General features: G+C 43.7%; 1 protein-coding gene across 3 annotated transcripts in view; it reads right to left on the bottom strand.

Moving 5' to 3' along the window:
• PALS1 (protein associated with LIN7 1, MAGUK p55 family member) overlaps positions 1-13,110 on the bottom strand; it is a 142,715-nt gene extending 129,605 nt beyond the window's left edge. The window contains exon 1 of one of the 3 annotated variants that reach the window (XM_074955497.1): positions 12,977-13,110. The gene's annotated coding sequence lies outside the window, so the exon portion shown is untranslated. Of the gene's footprint in view, positions 1-3,644; positions 3,666-12,861; positions 12,944-12,976 lie in introns of those variants that run through there. The other 2 variants (XM_074955498.1, XM_074955499.1) reach the window with 2 other exon arrangements.
• Between the last annotated feature and the right edge of the window lie 5,977 nt (positions 13,111-19,087).

The raw sequence follows: 19,087 nt of genomic DNA, 5'->3' as shown, positions 1-19,087 counted from the left end.
TTTTGGGGTTTTTTTTTTAGAATCAAAATATCATATGGTACCAAATCAAATTCCTTCCAGAAGTCTAAGTATATTAGATCAAAACTATTACTTTTGTCAACTAAACATGTAAGGTCATTAAAAAAAAAGGATCCCAAGTTAGCTTGACAGGATCTATTTTCCCTAAACCTGTGTTGATTGGCATTAGTGATATTACCCTCCTTTAATTCTGTGTTAACTGAGTCCCATATCATCCACTCTATTTTCTTGTCTGAGATCTATATCAGACTGACAGACATGTAATTCCAAGTCCTTCTGAAGTTTTAACCCACTCTACAGTTTTTTAGTTGACTGACCTTGCAAAGGCCTTACACTGAACTTGATGGCATTTCTGGGTTAGTTTGTCTGTATATAATGTGATAATCTTTAAATGCCAGGTCTGATCATTTTCAAAATTTCCAGAAATATGCTAGACATCAATGGCAAAAACCCTACTGATTTTTGGGGGAAAAAAATCAAAAAAACAAAAGGGGAAAATAGGGGACACACGGAGCCCTGCCACAGCTTTAAGAACCTCTGCAATTGTCTTTAGATCAAACTGGTTGATGGCACCGATTAATGCCTTCCAGCCTAACAATCAATACCTCTGTCATCCTCCCAGTAGAGTTTAACATGTTGACAACCCGAATGACTTATCTCCCAGACAAATAATGGGAGAAAAGGAGAATGGTAGTGCATATAGAGCCTGTGGAGGGGGAGGGGGAAGGAATGGGTGAACACAAAGAACCCCTGGTCAGAGGAGACTGGGGGTAGAGCACCTGGCATGGGGGGGGGGAGGGTATAAGGGTGCAAATGAAGCCCCTGGCATTTGGGCAATAACAGGAGGCACACAGAACTCATGGCAGGAGGGGAACAGGGGAGCTGCAGGGAGTCCCTGAAATAGATCAAGATGAAGAGATGCACATAGGAAGCTTGTGAGGTGGAACGGAGTAATACAGGGAGCCTCTAATGTGTACAATAAACTTAGCCTTCAGAAGCTATCAAGTGCGAGACCCCCTTTCATGCAACATTTATTTTAGAATGTTATTGCCTCAATAATATTTTCCACGATGCTGTTCCTAAATTTTTATTGTATAGGAGAGTTCTTACTCTAGAAGTGGGCATTGAAGTTGTTTAAAGTGAAATTAGTTTTGTATTATATTTTAAAGACAAAAAAAATCAGGAAATTCCAGATTGAAACCAACAGGTCACTTGTAACAAACCTTTTGAGTTAGGGAGACAGTGTCAGCACTGGCTTTACATTACTATAAAATGACAAAACCTAGGAAAATATTTAAGGTACAGGCCCAAAGTATAACTTATTCCAAAAGCATACCAAATAATGTTTCAGCTGTTAAATATACACTCAATCATGAAAAATATGAGTCTCCTAAACAAGAACTACAACATTGTTCACATGCCAATTACTCTGAGCAATCAGCTGACAACCCAGGTCACTGAGTTTGATTGCCAAGTATCAGCCAACTTCACATATGAGGCAAATCAAAGATGGTAAACCTAACTTTCAGCCTTGATATTTCTAAAGTTTAGCACCATTTCTTACCATCTATACCTCACCAGCAGGTTGCAACAGTTTTTTGGTTTTTTTCGGATGCAGGCCTTCCTATTGTGTATGATTGCTGCTTTTGTCACCTCCAGAATGAATTACTGCGAACACATTCTATCTACATGGGGTTACACCTTAAAACAATCTGGAAATTTAAGATAGAAGCATCGTTTAAGGGCTGCTGTGCATTAAGTGGCAGCAAATGACAATCAGTAGGTATTTAATTTTCTATACTGTTTGCTGTTTTCCAGAATGAATTTGTTTTAAGGGTATGTCTTCACTGCAGACGTAGCCTGGGTATTGCTCCAGCCCCCTTCTATCTACACAGAAAAAAAACTCTAACTTGTGGGATTAAGGGTGCTTTAAACCAGAGCTAGCAGACATGGCTGAGGGCATGGGCTGGAGCTCAGATTTCAATAACAACCCACTTATTTTGCAGTGAGAATGCAGACTAATCAACCACAGATGCAGTCAGCCCCCCAATCCTATCCCAAAATTTTTTATCTGGGCTGTACTTTGTCTCAGTCCTCTTTTTCTACACCGTGCTTTAGCTCTGCATTTGCCTTTTCCATGTTTGTTTCACTTCCATAGCATTCAAACAGAGATGCCACCCAAGAAATCCTTCTCACATGTTGCTAGCTGGCTAGTAGCTGACACCAGCCTTATAGTAGAGCAGAGAAATAATCATCAGAAAGACCCACAAGAGCACTTTCACAAAAGAAACTAAAGAAGGACAACTAAGTTTAAAGCACCACTAAAAACTTTGGATATGCTGCTAGAGATCCATTCCAGCACATGAGCTAGTACAGCACCATTGTGGACACAGTCACACAGGTCTGGCAAGGGTAGGGTTCTGCGTGGGAACACCCCACCCATTCTGAGTTAAGTCAAACTAACACTGCAGTGAAGACATACCCTAAGCCAAATATCCTCAAACTGTGGGACACTCCCAGCCAGGGAGGCATGGCAGGGCATGGGCCAGCCCCCAAGGGGGGGGGGGAGGGAGCACCACCCAGTCTCTGGCTCCTGTCTCCATCCCCAGCCTCGGCACAGCTCGACTCCAAGGCCCATGCCAGCCCCTAGCCTCAGCCCTGTTCCTGGCTGGGGTAGAGGCTGGAGACGAGGCTGGGAGCAGAGCCGCATCTGGCCACAGGCCCGGCTGCCAGCCCCCACCGCAGCCCAGCTCAGCTCTGCTCCAGCCCCCACTCCCAGACTCTTGGCCCCTTTACCCCTGTCCACATCCTGTTTCCTCCCTGCCGCCCCTGGAGCCATGGCCCCGCTCCCAGCCGTGGCTCCGGGGGGGGGGGCGGGCAGACACAGGTCATGGGGGGGCATGACCCTCAGAAGTTTGGGGACCACTGCCCTAAGGTTATGCCTACACTGCAGCTGGGAGCATGCTTCCCAGTGCAGATAGACGGACACATGATAGCTCTATCTGACCTAGTGGATTAAGAACAGCAGAGTGGCCACAGAGTACCATAAACTGATTAAAGGCTTTTTCCCCCACCCTTCAGTTTAAACATATATGTTTCAGAACCAAAAGTCCACCACAATCCCACTTACTCAACAAGTTTTAAAGTCATGAAAATGGAATTTGTGATGTGAAGTCAGTTAATGAGATTTTTGTAGATCACATTTCATTTTCTAAAAGTATTGTCCCAGGTACATCAGTAGTTCCTGAAGTAGAACAAGCGTACTCTCCATGGACTGTCAAAACCAAGTCTAAAACTTGGAATGTGTCAAAAAGCATCATAAGTGATGGGGGTTACTTTTTGTAAATTGAAACCATGAACCTCTGAAGTATGTTCCCTGGTCAACAACAGTGTAAACAGCTGAGTAATAGTTCCATGGTTCAACATCCTGGGGAACTGTCATTTTCCTTAAAGAATCCTTAAGAGTAGAGAGGCTCTCTAGTCCCCGATCATTTCGGTAGCCCTTCTCTGCACCTGTTCCAGTTTGAATTATTCTTTCAAGAACACAGGTGAACAGAACTCTACACAGAATATCAGATGAGTTTTTACCAGTGCCTTGTACAATAGCATTAATATTTTCCCCTCACCTCTAGATTTGTCTTTTCCATGGCTACACCACGCTGGTGGCTCATAGTCGATCATGGGATGACTAATACACCCAGGTCTTCCTCCTCTTCCTGTTGCTTCCATCTGATGAACTCCCAGTTTATAGTAGAAACTCTTGTTATTAGTCCCTGAATGCATAACATTGCACTCTGTATTATTAAATTTCATCCCATTTCTATTACTCCAGCCTCCAGGTCATCCAATTCTTCCTGTATAATATTCTGATCCTCCTCTGTATTGACAATGCCTCCCAACTTTATGTCATCAACAAATTTCATTAGCACACCTACCTTTTGTGCCAAGGTCATTAATGAAAATATTAAATAAAATCAGTTCCAAGACTGATCCTTGAAGAACTCCAATAATAACTTCTTTCTAGCCCAACAGTTCTCCTTTCAGCTCAACACACTATTGTCTTCCCATTAACCAATTCCTTACCCATCTTTCAATTCCTGTACCAATCACCCATTTCTCCAGTTTGATGAATAATTTCCCATGTGGTCCTGCAGCCAATGCTTTACTGAAGTACCGATAGATTAGATCTAAGGCATTGCCTTTGTCTTAAAAAAAATTAGTTATCTTATAAAAGATTGATATTTATTAGTCTGGCACGATCTACCTTCAATAAACCCCCACTGTATTTTATTCATTTTGCCTTTATCTCGGTCTTCAGTAATTCTTTCCTTCCAAATTTGTTATAAAGACTTCCATACTACTGAGGTCAGATCAATGGGTTTGTAGTTGCCCAGATCACTTCCCCCATCCCACCCTTTCTTAAATATAGGTAGTACGTTTACTTTTCTCCAGCTACATGGCACTGCACTAGGTCTGATAGATTTATTAAAAATCCTTGCTATCAGACTTGCAAGTTCATGTACCAGTTCAATCAGTATTCTGGGATGGAGACTATCCAGTCCATGAGACTTCAGCTCTTGAAGTTTTGCTTCCACAATGGATGCGGTAATTACCATTTCTGTACACTCATTCCCATTACCCATCCTACTTTGCCCCCCTGTTCCATTAGCATCCTTACTGAAAACTGAGGAAAAGAATTCATTTAGTTTTGGGATCATACCTAGATTATCCTTAATATCTACCCTGTCCTTTTACCACACTTTCCTTATTTTTCTTGTTCTCTTTATTTATAAGGTTTAAACTAAGGTCCCTGTAAGCTGCGCTGCTGTGCAGCAGCCTATTTAGCACCGCACAGGCACTCAGGGAACCCGCCTTGTGGGGACATACCACGACCGGTGGAGGGGTGACCCCCCCCAACTGAGCCCGGACCTGCCAAGGCCAGGGGAAGGACGCCTATCCCGTGACCCCAGCCCCAGAGCTGCCGCAACGGAGAGAGGTACCTCCCACCCCCAGCCAGTGTGCTGCTGTGGGGAGAGAGAGCTGGGGGGAGTCCTCTCTCCCCGCTGTAGCCCCAGAGCACCCTCCTGCACCCCAACCCCCTCATCTCTGGCCCTACCCCAGAGCCCTCACCCCCTGCATCCCAACCCTCTGCCCCAGCCCTGAGCCCCTCATCCCTGACCCCACCCCAGAGCGTGCACCCCCAGCCGGAGTCCTCACTTCCCACACACACCCCAACTCTGACCCCCTCATCCCCAGCCCCACCCCAGCTGGAGCCCTCACACCTGCACCCCAACTCTCTGCCCCAGCCCTGAGCCCCCTCCCACACTCCGGACCCCTCAGCCTCACCACATGAATTTTGTTATGTGCACCAACATGGAGGTGATGTGTGACACATCACCTCCATGTTGGTGCACATAAAATTAATTCTGGTCATGTGTGGGAAAAATTAGAGGGAACACTGGGCTTAGAACCTTACTATTTGTTTTAAAATTTCCTTTGCAAGATCTAACAGCTTGACTTTTTTGACAATTCTCACTTTATGACCTCCAAGATGTAGCTTTCTCTACTGATCAATCCCCCTCTTTCCATTCCTTGTATGCTCTCTGCTTACTTCCAATATTCTTTTTGAGATGATTATTCATCCAATTTTATCTGGAGCCCTCTCTTACAAGATTTTCCCTGCTGGCTTAGGGTACAAATTCCAGATAAATCCAAGGGATGAAAGCTAAAGAAATTTCAAGCCTCCTCTGCATTTCCCTGAGCTCTTCAGTCCAGTCAACTTCACTACCTAGTTCCTTTAATTTTTCAAAATCTACCCTTCTGAAATTAAAAATCTTAAATTTATTCAAGTGTTTTATTATTCCATTCAATTTAAACAGTATCAATTCATGATCACTCAATCCAAGATTATTTTCTACAACCTCTTCACTACTTACCAAAAGCAAGTCTAAAATAGCATCACCTCGTGGTGGTGAAGTGACTAACTGGTGAAGAAAGCTATTGTTATATCCAGGAATAACTCAGCTTTACAATTATCTGTAGCATTTATTCTCCAATTATATCTGGTAAATTAATGTCTTCCATAATGACTATTTCCAGTATTCTTTATCTTTCTAATAATATTGGAGAGATCTCTCTCCATATCCAAAACCAAATCTGGAGGCCCACAGGAAACACCTAACACTCCCTAACAGAACCTCTTATAATTCTTACCCAAAGTGATTTTGACCTAGACTGTTTTAGCCAATCGCTGCTTATTTCTTTACAGCTTACCACATTATTGATATGCAAATGTTACCCCACCATTTTTACCTTTATTTCTTTCTCTCCTAGAAAGCTCATACCCTTCAATATCTGTATTCCAGTCATCACTGCTATCCACCATGCTGCTGTTAATCCTTATAAATACCCAGTTTCACATCCTGCATCAGTAGTTCTAAAGTTACTCACATTATAACTTTTAGCACTTTATCTGGCTCATTCAATAGATTTCTTGACATACCTGAGCATCAATTTCAAAATTAACATTTTTAGGTGTTTGCATATCTATTCCACCACAAAACACTTAACTTTAGTTACGGCTGCTAGATTCTATATCCCACCACTGCAGTTTGTAAAAGTTTGTTAATGACTTCATTGGTTATTTCCTTGTCTATCTTCACTTTCCTTCCATCTCCCAGAATCCTCCCTTTCCTGAAGATTTCAATTATTTCTACATGAAGATTATCAAATTTATAAGTCACTAGTAGAGATCACTCATTCATATAATTTTTCCTGAACACTGCAGAAAGACATTTCACATCTAACATACCTTACTTACACACACAGGCCAGTACAAAACCACATACAGAACTACAGATAATGAAATTTATGAAAGACAGGCGGTCCGTAAATCAATGAATCAACAAAAGCATGGTCAGAGTCATGGCTGAATGTTGGTTGGTGTATTTTCCTGTGCTCTCTCACTCTAAGAATGTACTTTTAGTTATGGCTTAAAAGAAGTGTTCCTAAGCCAGTGATTCCCAAACTTTAACACTGAAATCTTGTGAACCCCCTCCTAAAAATGAGTATTTCCAGGGATTTAAGTTTAAATTTCCTCGCACTCTGCGGGGCTCCTGCTGCTGGACCCCGTTGACCGCCTCGGTCAACTGAACTCGGGCTGCAGGTCCAGCTGACCGCCGGGGCTCGGGCTGCCAGCCCCAACTGCCCGACCCACTCTCTCTGGGGCTTGGGGTACCAGCCCCGTCTGGAGTGCTGGGGTTCGGGCTGCCAGCCCCCCCGCTCACGGGGGGCAGGGCTCGGGCTGCCAGCCCCAAGTGCCCTGCCCCGCCCTCCCTAGGGCTTGGGCTGTCTGCCCTGCAACTGGGTCCCACCTGCTGCCTCTAATGCTTGTGGCCCGCTGGCCACCATCAGTGAAATTTTTCTGGCGAACCCACTGTAACGTTCTGCAAACCCCAGTTTGGGAACCACTGTCCTAAGCATTCAATTTCCATTGCAGAATTACAATCTTACCATTTCAAGAACCACAAAAACTGGACATTTTTAAAGAAGTTTGTAATTTGTATTACAGTAAATATACAGAGGAAGAGTTTAACATCAAGCTTCACTTCTTGTACTTCAGTGGAAATCAAACCTGAAGCTCCAGGAGACCATCTATGGTTCCAAATAGGAAAGTCTGCATATTTAGAAATTTAGTTGGTCTAGTTTGTAACAAGATGTTAATAAATTGTAACTGGAATTTAGCCTGTTAGACTGCAGGCTCTCCACAGCAAGACTATTTTCCTATGTGTGGATACCACCCATCACTTTGCGGGTGCTGCCAGAACACAAATACAAGTCTTCTTTAGATAGACAACATGAAGATTAAAGAATCTGATCCAAATCCTAATGCAGTTAATGGGGAGCTTCTCCACCAACTCCAACTGAAGTTGAATTGGCTCTAAGGAGTCAATACAGAGTTGTTAATACCTGCATATGGAAATAAATACCCACATATTGAATATATCACTATCTAGAAGAAAGGGATATTAAAAGGCACATACCACCATGATATCTAAGCACACCTGCTAGAGAAGAAAGATCCTGAAGAAATTAATGTCAAAGAACATTAGAGGTATAACTATGGACACTTTAATAGTCATTTGTATACCGTATATACTCGATCATAAGCCGAATATTTTTGGAAAAAAAGTGACGCATCAAAGAGTGGGGGTCAGCTTATAAACGGGTCTACACAAAAAATTTGATGATTTTAAACTCTATGAAATCATTGAATTGAATATCTAATACATTGTTGTGTTTACCTGGAGAGTCTGCAGGTGTGCAGCCCCTCAGTTCCCTGTGGCCGCGGTTTGCCATTCCCAGCCAATGGGAGCTGCGGGAAGTACTGCCACTTCCCACAGCTCCCATTTGCTGGGAATGGCAAACCAGGGCCACTGGGAGCTGAGGGGCTCTGTGCCTGCGAACGCTTCAGGTAAACAAAATGTCCCGACCTGCCAGTGGCTTACCCTGACGGGCCGGGAGCCAAAGTTTGCCAACCCCTGAAATACAGGGTCAGCTTATGAAAGGGTCACACAGTTTTTACCATTTTTACTTATCCATCTTGGTGCGGTCAGCTTATAAACGAACCAGCTTATGATCAAGTATATACATACTTGACTAATTTACAGTGATCAAAAGCTACACATACTAAAGAGTAGATTTTCAGAAAGAAAAACATTTCATATTTTGAGAATCACAGTAGTAACGTGAGCAGTAGCAGTGATGTCCATACAGGAATAAACATCATCAGGAAAGAACATGTGTATTGGTTCAAGAGGAGACTGGATATTAGGATTCTGTTTTTGTTTATAACTCTGCTTCAGAATTTAGGCCTGGTCTACGCATAAAAGTAGCGCCAACATAGCTACATCACACAACTCAACATAAAATTGACTTTTATTGAACAAAACCTTAAATATTTTGAATACATAATTTTTTCTTATCAAAAGATGTTTCATGTTTACAGCTAAAGTATTTATTAAACAGAGGGATTAACTATAGTTAATTAATTAAACTGATTATTTCATGTAAGCCTGGGAAAATTTTCAAATATGCCTTAGTGAAAGTTACCAGAACTTAAGTTCCTATTGCAGAGGTGGGCGCACTTTGGCCCGCGGGACCGTCCTGCCCAGCCCCTGAGCTCCTGGCCGGGGAGGCTAGCCCCTGGCCCCTCCCCTTCTGTCGCCCCTCCCCCGCAGCCTCAGCGCGCTACACCGCCAGCACTCTGGCCTGCTGCTCCTGCTGTGCAACAGGCCTGCGAGCTCCTGCTGCTCTGAGCAGCATGGTAAGGGGGAGGGGAGAGGGCGGTTGGATAAGGGGCAGGGGGTCCTGGGGGCAGTCAGGGAGCGGTTGGATATGTGTGGGAGTCCCGGGGGGGGAGGGGGGCTGTCAGTGGGTGGGGATGTGGATAGGGGTCGGGGCAGTCAGGGGACAAGGAGCAGGGGAGGTTGGATGGGGCGGAGGTTTGGGGGAGGGGTCAGGGGACGGGGAACAGGGGGGGTTGAATAGCTATGGGAGTCCCAGGGGGCCTGTCTGGGGGCGGGGGTGTGGACAGGGAGCAGGGGGGGTTGGATAGGGGGTGGAGTCCCAGGAGGTGGTTAGGGGCGGGGGTCCCAAGAAGGGGCGGTCAGGGGACAAGGAGCGGGGGGGTTGGATGGGTCAGGGGCCAGGTTGTTTGGGGAGGCACATCCGTCCCTACCTGGCCCTTCATACAGTTTTGCAACGCTGATGTGACCCTTGGGCCAAAAAGTTTACCCACCCCGTCCTATTGACGATGACAATGCGACAGTCTCCTAAGTTACTTTGGCTGAGCTGCTGTGCCATATTTATGAAGCCTGACCTCAAAAGTTAAAATAAGGGGAAAAACATCTTTTTTTATACAGAAAATCAGCCTTTAACTCAAAGTTTTTGATACAGGCTCATGGATTTAACACATTTTTATCTAAATGTTTTAAGAGATTATAATAAAGTTAGGCCTTTATGTATTTTGCATTAAATTCAGATTTCATTTTAAAACAGATTTTAAAAAAGAAAAATTATAATTTAAACAATCAAAATATCCAATTTAAATTAAAAAACATTTTTTAAAATCAATTATATTTATCCACCTTGATTTCAGGTGTGCAGCATGATACACCTGAAAGAGATCTGATTTTTAGAAAGGGTGGCGGACTCACCCTCTGAAAAAATCAGACCCCTATAAGGTGTCTGAAGTTGCATACACTACAATTGAGGCACTGAAAAATTACTAGCCACTTTTGAAAACCCTGGTTGATGTTGCCAATGCAGGAGTAACCAAGATGTAATTAGCATCATCACTGGAAACTCATCTATCAAATACTAGAACTGTACGTAAGTTAACTATGAAGGATTGTAGTTATCACATTGAAAACATTTTCATTTCTCAACATAAAAAGACTCCCATGTCCAAGTCTCTACGTAATCCTTCTCAAGAAGCAGGCCAATAAGAACGGTGTTCCGGGAAGATATTATTTTACTATTTTGAAAAAAAAAATTTCCAATTGGATCATCTATGTGTGAGATACATCCAATTATCAGAGTTCAGAACAAATTCACACCAAAGAAGTTACAGTACGTAACAAAGGCCAAAAATTAGACTCACCTAGCTACTTTGCTCAGGACTGTGAAAAATTTCAAGCCCTGTGCAATGTAGTGAGCTAGACCTAACCACCAGCGTAGACGCTGCTAGGTCCACAAAAGAAAGAATTCTTCCATCAACCTAGCTACAATCAACAGACCATGGTCATCAGCAGCAGAGATGCAGCACTGTAGCTGTGCCATTGTAGTACAGACATACCCTAATCAAGACCACTAAGAACACGCAGTTGCAATGCATTTATGAAGACCTTTGACTACCACCCAGACTCTTATCATTCCAGAAGTGCTTTACAAGACTCTAAACAAAAGATTGCCTACGACAACATTACATAACAAGGCAATAAACACGGAAGTATGCTTTTATTTCAGAGTTCAAATTAAAAGATAAATAGACTCAAAACATGTTGCTTTTAACAGCAAGATCCTCAAGATTTTGATTAAATATCTTCAGTGGCCCTACAACAAACTGATTTTTAAATTTACAATAAAAATATATTACATTTCTAAACTACAGATTCTTTTATTTCTTGTACATTTAGTAGAACTTAAGGGTTTACCTATAATCTTTGTTTAATTCTATGCCTCTGCAACAACTTGAAAAATTCATATAAACATGCACAAAACATTGTCAGTGGGACCTGGTTCAGCGATCAGAAAATATATTTAGAGACACACTGCTCATCACTGGGACAGTATTTTTAAACAGAACATTATAGAAGTCCCCCTATTTCAAGGGCACCATTAGATATGAAATCCAACATTTGCTTCTATCACAGAATTCAAAACTACTTTAACTCACACTTTGAAACAGACATTTTAATGTCCTATTTTAAAATTAAATTGGATTTTACAATTCCTCTCACATCACTATCATCTTCTGTTTTTATAACCAGACTGTCCTATTTTTGAAAATTGTTACTCTTGTTTGAGTGAAAACCCACACAGAGAAAACTAGACAAAAAATACAAAATGCCACAAATAAAACTGAATAGTGTCATCCCTCACTCCAATCTCTTTCAGCTACAGTAATTTTAATAATTTCGTAAAAAAAAAACAAAAAAAATCTATATACCCAACACAGTAAGGACACTTTGTAAGAGATTGTTTTGGGTAGATCTTTTACTTACAGTCAGCTTTCTAATGCTCAAATAAATTGGTTAGTCTCTAAGATGCCACAAGTACTCCTTTTCTTTCTAATAAAGTCAGCAAGATATATCTTATCACTCTTTCTAAAGTAAGCTCTCTGGGATAAAAAGGAGTACTTGTGGCACCTTAGAGACTAACAAATTTATTTGAGCATAAGTTTTCGAAAGCTTAAGCTCAAATAAATTTGTTAGTCTCTAAGATGCCACAAGTGCTCCTTTTCTTTTTGCGAATACAGCCTAACACGGCTGCTACTCTGAAACCTCTCTGGGATAGACACTGTCTTTCTTGTTGCTTGTGTATACAGTGCCTACCCAATTCCTCGATTAGAGTTCCTAAACATTACCATAACACTCATCTGTGTATTTTATTGAATATTTAATCAATAGCCTGACCAATACCTATTACCTATTGTCGAACACTGAGTGTGCTGGTTTCCAAGCCACTTTAACTTAATCCTGCAAAGCCCCATAAATCACTACAGGGCAATCTCTTTATAGGAACACCATTTCCAAACGCTGGCTTGCCAATAGATGGTTAAGAAGAGTAGGATTAAGTGCAGTCCATTATTAAAATAAATATATTCAAAAAGTAAAAGACAACACTCAACAGGAGTCCTTACTAATACAACTTTAAGGCCCAAACTTGCAACATTTGCACCAGAGACTAAGCCCCAGGTAGGGTCATGTAGGCAAAGGCTGCAGGATCAGGGATCCCTAGTTCGGACAGGGAGGGGACGGATATACAACCTGCAAGGCCACCACCCCACAAAATCACACACACGCCCCCGACAGCACAGACACGGGCGGGGAGCGGGTCACCCCGCGGGGCCCCTGCCAGACAAAGTTCACGCCGAAGGGGCAGTGGGAAAGCAAAGCCCGCACCGCGCCTGCGTCCCTCCCGCAGGAAGCCAGAGGCACAGCAGCAGCAACAGGAGCTGGAGCCAGAGCGCCCCGGGGAACTCGCCGCACCCCGCCCCGCCCCGCCCCGCCCCAGCCTCCCTCCCCCGATCACACGGGGGGGGGGAAGGGGCGGACTCACCTTCCTACTGCTACCACCCCCCTTCCTCCTCGGCACGGACGCGCCCAGCAGCTCCTTCTTCTAAGCCCCTCGCGCACGGCCCGGAGACACCGGAGACCCCCGCCGGCTCACTCACCCCCCGGAGCTGCGCAGCCACCACGGGCACAGACCAGGAGACAAACACCTCACACCGCTGCGCCCGCTCCGCCTCCCAGCGGCGGCCCTGCCCCCAACGGCCGCACGCACGCACGCGCTCCACCCGCCTTCCACAGCCGCACGCCCTCATTGGCTGGAGGGCGGTAGTTTGGGATGCGCACGCCCCGCTCGCTGCCTGCGGGGGGGGGGGGGGGTGCTCGCTGCGCAGGGAGAAAGTGGGGGGGCATGTGGAGCGTGAGTGTGGGGAATGAGGAGGTCGAAGGGGCTCGGGGAATGAGGGGCTCCCTTGCTGTCCCCCACCCACAGTAATGGCCCCTGTGGCCCGTCGCATCTCTCATGACCAGCCAAGGCTCCCACTCACCGAAACGGCAGCTCTCTCAAAACGCCCTTGTCTTGGCTAAGCTCCGCTCCCGCCCTGCTCTCGTAGCGTCTGAGCCCTTCTCTTCCACCACCAACTCCTTCAGGCTGGACTGGTCACCGGTTAGAGCCTCCTCCGCGCCGCCCCTCACTCCTGGTGCATCTACCTCCGTTACGCCTCGGCTGCTCTCAGCCCCGCTGCTGCCTGTAGCCTCATCAGTGGAACTGGAGTCAGAGGGCCAGAGTAACCCCAAGATAGTTTTCACAGCTGATTCTGAGACTGTTGCACAAGGCTATTTTCGGGCTCAGAACTCTTGTTAGCATTTTTGACAGAGAGGCATACCCCATCATGGTTGTAAAACAGTCCAGCCCAAGCAGTGATGGGACAAAAGATCAAAGCACTGATACCAGTTAGGAGTGACCTTTGGCAGCCAGAAGGATGGGGATACTCCCAAGAGGAGATGGTCATCAGAGAAAGCAGGCATTAGATTATAGGCCAGCCAAGGACCTACCAGCTTTGCAGATAGGCACTACTTTGAGGATCCAGCTATTAGACCCCAAAAGGAAGGGACTAAGAGTTGTGAAGGATACAGTGGTACCCAGGTCATACAAGTCATTATGCAAGAGGGAGAAGTGATTCATAAAAATTCATGACACTTATGAGCCAGTAGACATAACACCCAGATCATCACAGAACAGAAAGAGAACCATCCAGAGGTCATAGGGAGGAAGGAGACTCCACTAAGAGAGAGTTTGCTACAGTCAGAGACAAGTGACAAGGAGACAGAGATAGGTCACTCTTGGTATGGTCACCTGTTGAGACCAGATTATCTCAAAGACTGCATAACCAGTAAAGACAAGGCTTCAACTTGGCTATGTGCAGCAATCTCTGGCCAAAAGGGCACAGGGTGAGTGTCTGGGCATCAATTATTTGTTTTTAATGTTTATATTAAAATATTTGCAAAATAGGAAAGATGTATCATGATCAATAGAACTGGAGTAAGAGGGCCCATGTTCTCTGGAGAGACTGTTCTTTGTAGACACAGTACCAGGGACCCAGGTAGCAAATGAGCCACACAGACAAAGCAGTCCACAGGGTTAAATCCATGTGTTCAGTTTAACATGCATTCAGCTTCACTCTTTGCTCATGAAACACTCCTCTTTTCTCCTCCACTAACTATTGGACAGTTTAACTCGTCCACTTTCAACGAAGGGATCAGTATGTAAACAAGATTTGGGACTCCAGGGTGACATCTTATAGTCTTCATATTTTGAAGGGCAGGATAGTGATTAGGTAGGAGGTGCTGGAGTAGAGGGTGACTAAGGGCACAATGTCAGCAAGTGTTTCTTGGACCACCAAAAAGTCAGCAAACAGCTGCCTCTTTAAATCTTTTCCCCTCTGGTACAGGTTCACCAAATGCTTCATGTAGTTTGTCATATAGGTGTCCAGCCACTTTTTATCCTCTTGCCTATACTTAACCTGTCTGCCCATATTTATCTTGTATCTCTTTTTTCTGAAACCTATATACTCCAATGCTCTTTCAAATTCAAACAGATCCTCTTTGGTTTTTCTTTTCTTGGCATGTAAACTGGCCAGCTAATCCTCCATTACTGTGGACCATGCCAAGCTGTGTGCTTGCCTTTCCACAGAAGCATTAAAAAGCTCCAGTTTCTAGCCTTTTTACATTGTAGATGTTGTGTGCCTTTTAAGGCTTCCTTCCCCATTTGTATTCCATTTTTTGTGCAACCATGTGTTATAGCTGCATGCCAAACCAAGCATTTCCACTCTGATTAGTAACAGGGGTCCATGTTTCAAATGAATGGGATGGGAAAGACACTTGGGGAATAATGGAATCCAAATTCAGGCAGATTGCAGAACTATCATGCCTTCTGTAGAGGCACAGAGAGGGGGAGTGGCAGAGTGAGGGTGGTCAGTTATGGCAGAATAGGAAGAGAGGTGGACACTTCTGCTGGCCTTATGTGACCTAGATCCATGTTTTTATGAGCACTAATGGCAGCGATCGTAAGAATCCACAAATGACTTCCTCAAACCCTGGTGGTTGCATGAAAGTGGCACAATGGCTAACTGGATGCTTTTAGCAATAAAATGCTGCTTAGTGGATGTAGAAACTCCATCCTCCCTTGAGTCGTCCTCATCCAGCTTGATCACCAGCTCTGTATCCAAGATTTACCCAGAGAGGTCCTATGAGCACACAAGCTTTCAGTTCAGGCTTCTGTGTGTGTAGTTCTCCTAGATGGCAGGGACCTTCCTCTCCTTCATGGGGAATCTTGGTGCCTGGGGTTTGCTTGCTGTCCAAGAGCAGGTTCAGCTGAGTGGAGGAACTTTTTCAGTATCTTGTACAACTTTTCATTGAGAAGACAAATGTAGACACCAGCCTTCGACTTTGTTTCTGTCTGTTGCCTTCTTTAAATTATATTTGATGGTTTTGATCTTCTGCCAGTACAGGTTGGCAGACCAGGTTCATGCTGAGATCTCTAAGTCTCCAGAATATCTAGTTGAAGACCTGTTTGTTTCTTTGGTAACCATCCAGCTTCTTTTGGATCTCATCCTTGCTCCATAACGCTAAGAAAGCATTAATGTTGGCCTTTAGCCAGCTAGCAGCACATTAATAAGATGCTTGGCTGAGACATACTTTTTAGTTAAATGATGAAAAGATGAAAAAGTTTTAGCAGAAGAAGGTGTTCCCTACATAAATGCCTCACAGCAGAGCACATTGTTAGCAACATTATTTGTATAGGTAGGTGGGTCATAGGCAAGTCAGCCCCTAGGTATTGTACTGCAAAAAGATGACCAGAGAGGCTACTGCTGCAATGAGCTACTTCTGCAGGATATATCTAGGCAGCAGTGAGAGGACTATTTGCACTTACTGTATTAGCATGATAGGAAACTTGACCACACTGGCATTAAAAAAAGATACGGGATGTAGACCTGAGGTTGAAAAGGATCCTAAAGGGAGCAGGAAAGAATCCCCTAATTATCCTTCATGTGGGAACAAATGATACGGCTAGATTCTTGCTGGAAAGTATTAAGGGAGACTATGCTAGGCTGGGGAAGACACTTAAGGAAATCGAGGCTCAGGTAGTCTTTAGTGGAATTCTGCCTGTTCCTAGAGAAGGGCAACAAAGGTGTGACAAGATTATGACTATCAACAGATGGCTTAGGCAGTGGTGCTATAAGGAGGGCTTTGGGATGTATGGCCACTGGGAGGCATTCATGGACAGAGGACAGTTCTCTCAGGATGGACTTCATCTGAGTAGGGAAGGAAATAGACTTCTAGGATGGAGGCTGGCACAACTGATTAAGAGAGCTTTAAACTAGGAATTTGCGGGAGATGGTTGGGAGATGTCCAGGTAATCTCCACTCCAGATTTTAGCATTGAGAGGGAAGAAAACGAAGTAAGAAAGGATACAGCCGTGGGTAGGAGAATGTATATAAGGAGGAAGGGCAGTGTGGATACCAGTCTAATAGGTTATACTGGCTGTAGAATGACCGTGCCTAATAGGGTACAGAATGTGAGTGAGGCCAAACAGCAAACATTAAGATGTTTGTACACTAATGTGAGGAGCCTAGGTTACAAAATGGAGGAACTAGAGCTACTGGTGCAGGAAGTGAAACCAGATATTATAGGGATAACAGAAACATGGTGGAATAGTAGTCATGACTGGACTATAGGTATTGAAGGGTATGTGCTGTTTAGGAAAGACCGAAATAAAGGTAAAGGTGGTGATGTAGCATTGTATATCAATGATGAGGTAGAATGTAAAGAAATAAGAAGCGATGGAATAGATAAGACAGAGTCCGTCTGGGAAAAAATTACATTGGGGAAGAAAACTATTAGAGCCTCCTCTGGGATAGTGCTTGGGGTGTGCTATAGACCGCCGTGATCTAATTTGGATATGGATAGAGCCCTTTTTAATGTTTTTAATAAAGTAAATACTAATGGAAACTGTGTGATCATGGGAGACTTTTACTTCCCAGATATAGACTGGAGGACGAGTGCTAATAATAGGGCTCAGATTTTCCTCGATGCAATAGCTGATGGATTCCTTCATCAAGTAGTTGCTGAACCGACTAGAGGGGATGCCATTTTAGATTTGGTTTTGGTGAGCAGTGAGGACCTCATAGAAGAAATGGTTGTAGGGGATAATCTTGGTTCAAGTGATCATGAGCTAATTCAGTTCAAACTGAACGGAAGGATTAACAAAAATAAATCTGCAACTAGGGTTTTTTATTTCAAAAGGTTTCAGAGTAGCAGCCATGTTAGTCTGTATTTGCAAAAAGAAAAGGAGTACTTTTGGCACCTTAGAGACTAACCAATTTATTTGAGCGTAAGCTTTCGTGAGCTACAGCTCACTTCATCGGATGCATAAAGTGGAAAGTACAGTGAGGAGATTTTACGTACACACAGACCATCCTTTTCATGCTTATGCTCAAATAATTGGTTAGTCTCTAAGGTGCCACAAGTACTCCTTTTGATTTCAAAAGGGCTGACTTTCAAAAATTAAGGAAATTAGTTAGGGAAGTGGATTGGACTGAAGAATTTATGGATCTAAAGGTAGAGGAGGCCTGGGATTATTTTAAATCAAAGCTGCTGAAGCTATCGGAAGCCTGCATCCCAAGAAAGGGGAAAAAATTCATAGGCAGGAGTTGTAGACCAAGCTGGACGAGCAAGCATCTCAGAGAGGTGATTAAGAAAAAGCAGAAAGCATACAGGGAGTGGAAGATGGGAGGGATCAGCAAGGAAAGCTACCTTATTGAGGTCAGAACATGGAGGGATAAAGTGAGACAGGCTAAAAGTCAAGTAGAGTTGGACCTTGCAAAGGGAATTAAAACCAATAGTAAAAGGTTCTATAGCCATATAAATAAGAAGAAAACCAAAGAAAGAAGAAGTGGGACAGTTAAACACTGAGGATGGAGTGGAGGTCAAGGATAATCTAGGCATGGCCCAATATCTAAACAAATACTTTGCCTCAGTCTTTAATAAGGCTAAAGAGGATCTTAGGGATAATGGTAGCATGACAAATGGGAATGAGGATATGGAGGTAGATATTACCATATCTGAGGTAGAAGCAAAACTCAAACAGCTTAATGGGACTAAATTGGGGGGGCCCGGATAATCTTCACCCAAGAATATTAAAGGAATTGGCACATGAAATTGCAAGCCCATTAGCAAGAATTTTTAATGACTCTGTAAACTCAGGGGTTGTACCGTATGATGGGAGAATTGCTAACATAGTTCCTATTTTTAAGAAAGGGGAAAAAAGTGATCCGGGTAACTATAGGCCTGTTAGTTTGACATCTGTAGTATGCAAGATCTTGGAAAAAAATTTGAAGGAGAAGGTAGTTAAGGACATTGAAGTCAATGGTAAATGGGACAAAATACAACATGGTTTTACAAAAGGTAGATAGTGCCAAACCAACCTGATCTCCTTCTTTGAGAAAGTAACAGATTTTTAGACAAAGGAAACGCAGTGGATCTAATTTACCTAGATTTCAGTAAGGCGTTTGATACCGTGCCACATGGGGAATTATTAGTTAAATTGGAAAAGATGGGGATCAATATGAAAATTGAAAGGTGGATAAGGAATTGGTTAAAGGGGAGACTACAACGGGTCCTACTGAAAGGTGAACTGTCAGGCTGGAGGGAGATTACCAGTGGAGTTCCTCAAGGATCGGTTTTGGGACCAATCTTATTTAATCTTTTTATTACTG

Source organism: Natator depressus, chromosome 6 (genome assembly GCF_965152275.1).
Source record: "Natator depressus isolate rNatDep1 chromosome 6, rNatDep2.hap1, whole genome shotgun sequence".
NCBI lineage: Eukaryota > Metazoa > Chordata > Testudines > Cheloniidae > Natator > Natator depressus.
This window is presented reverse-complemented; position numbering and strand designations above follow the sequence as displayed.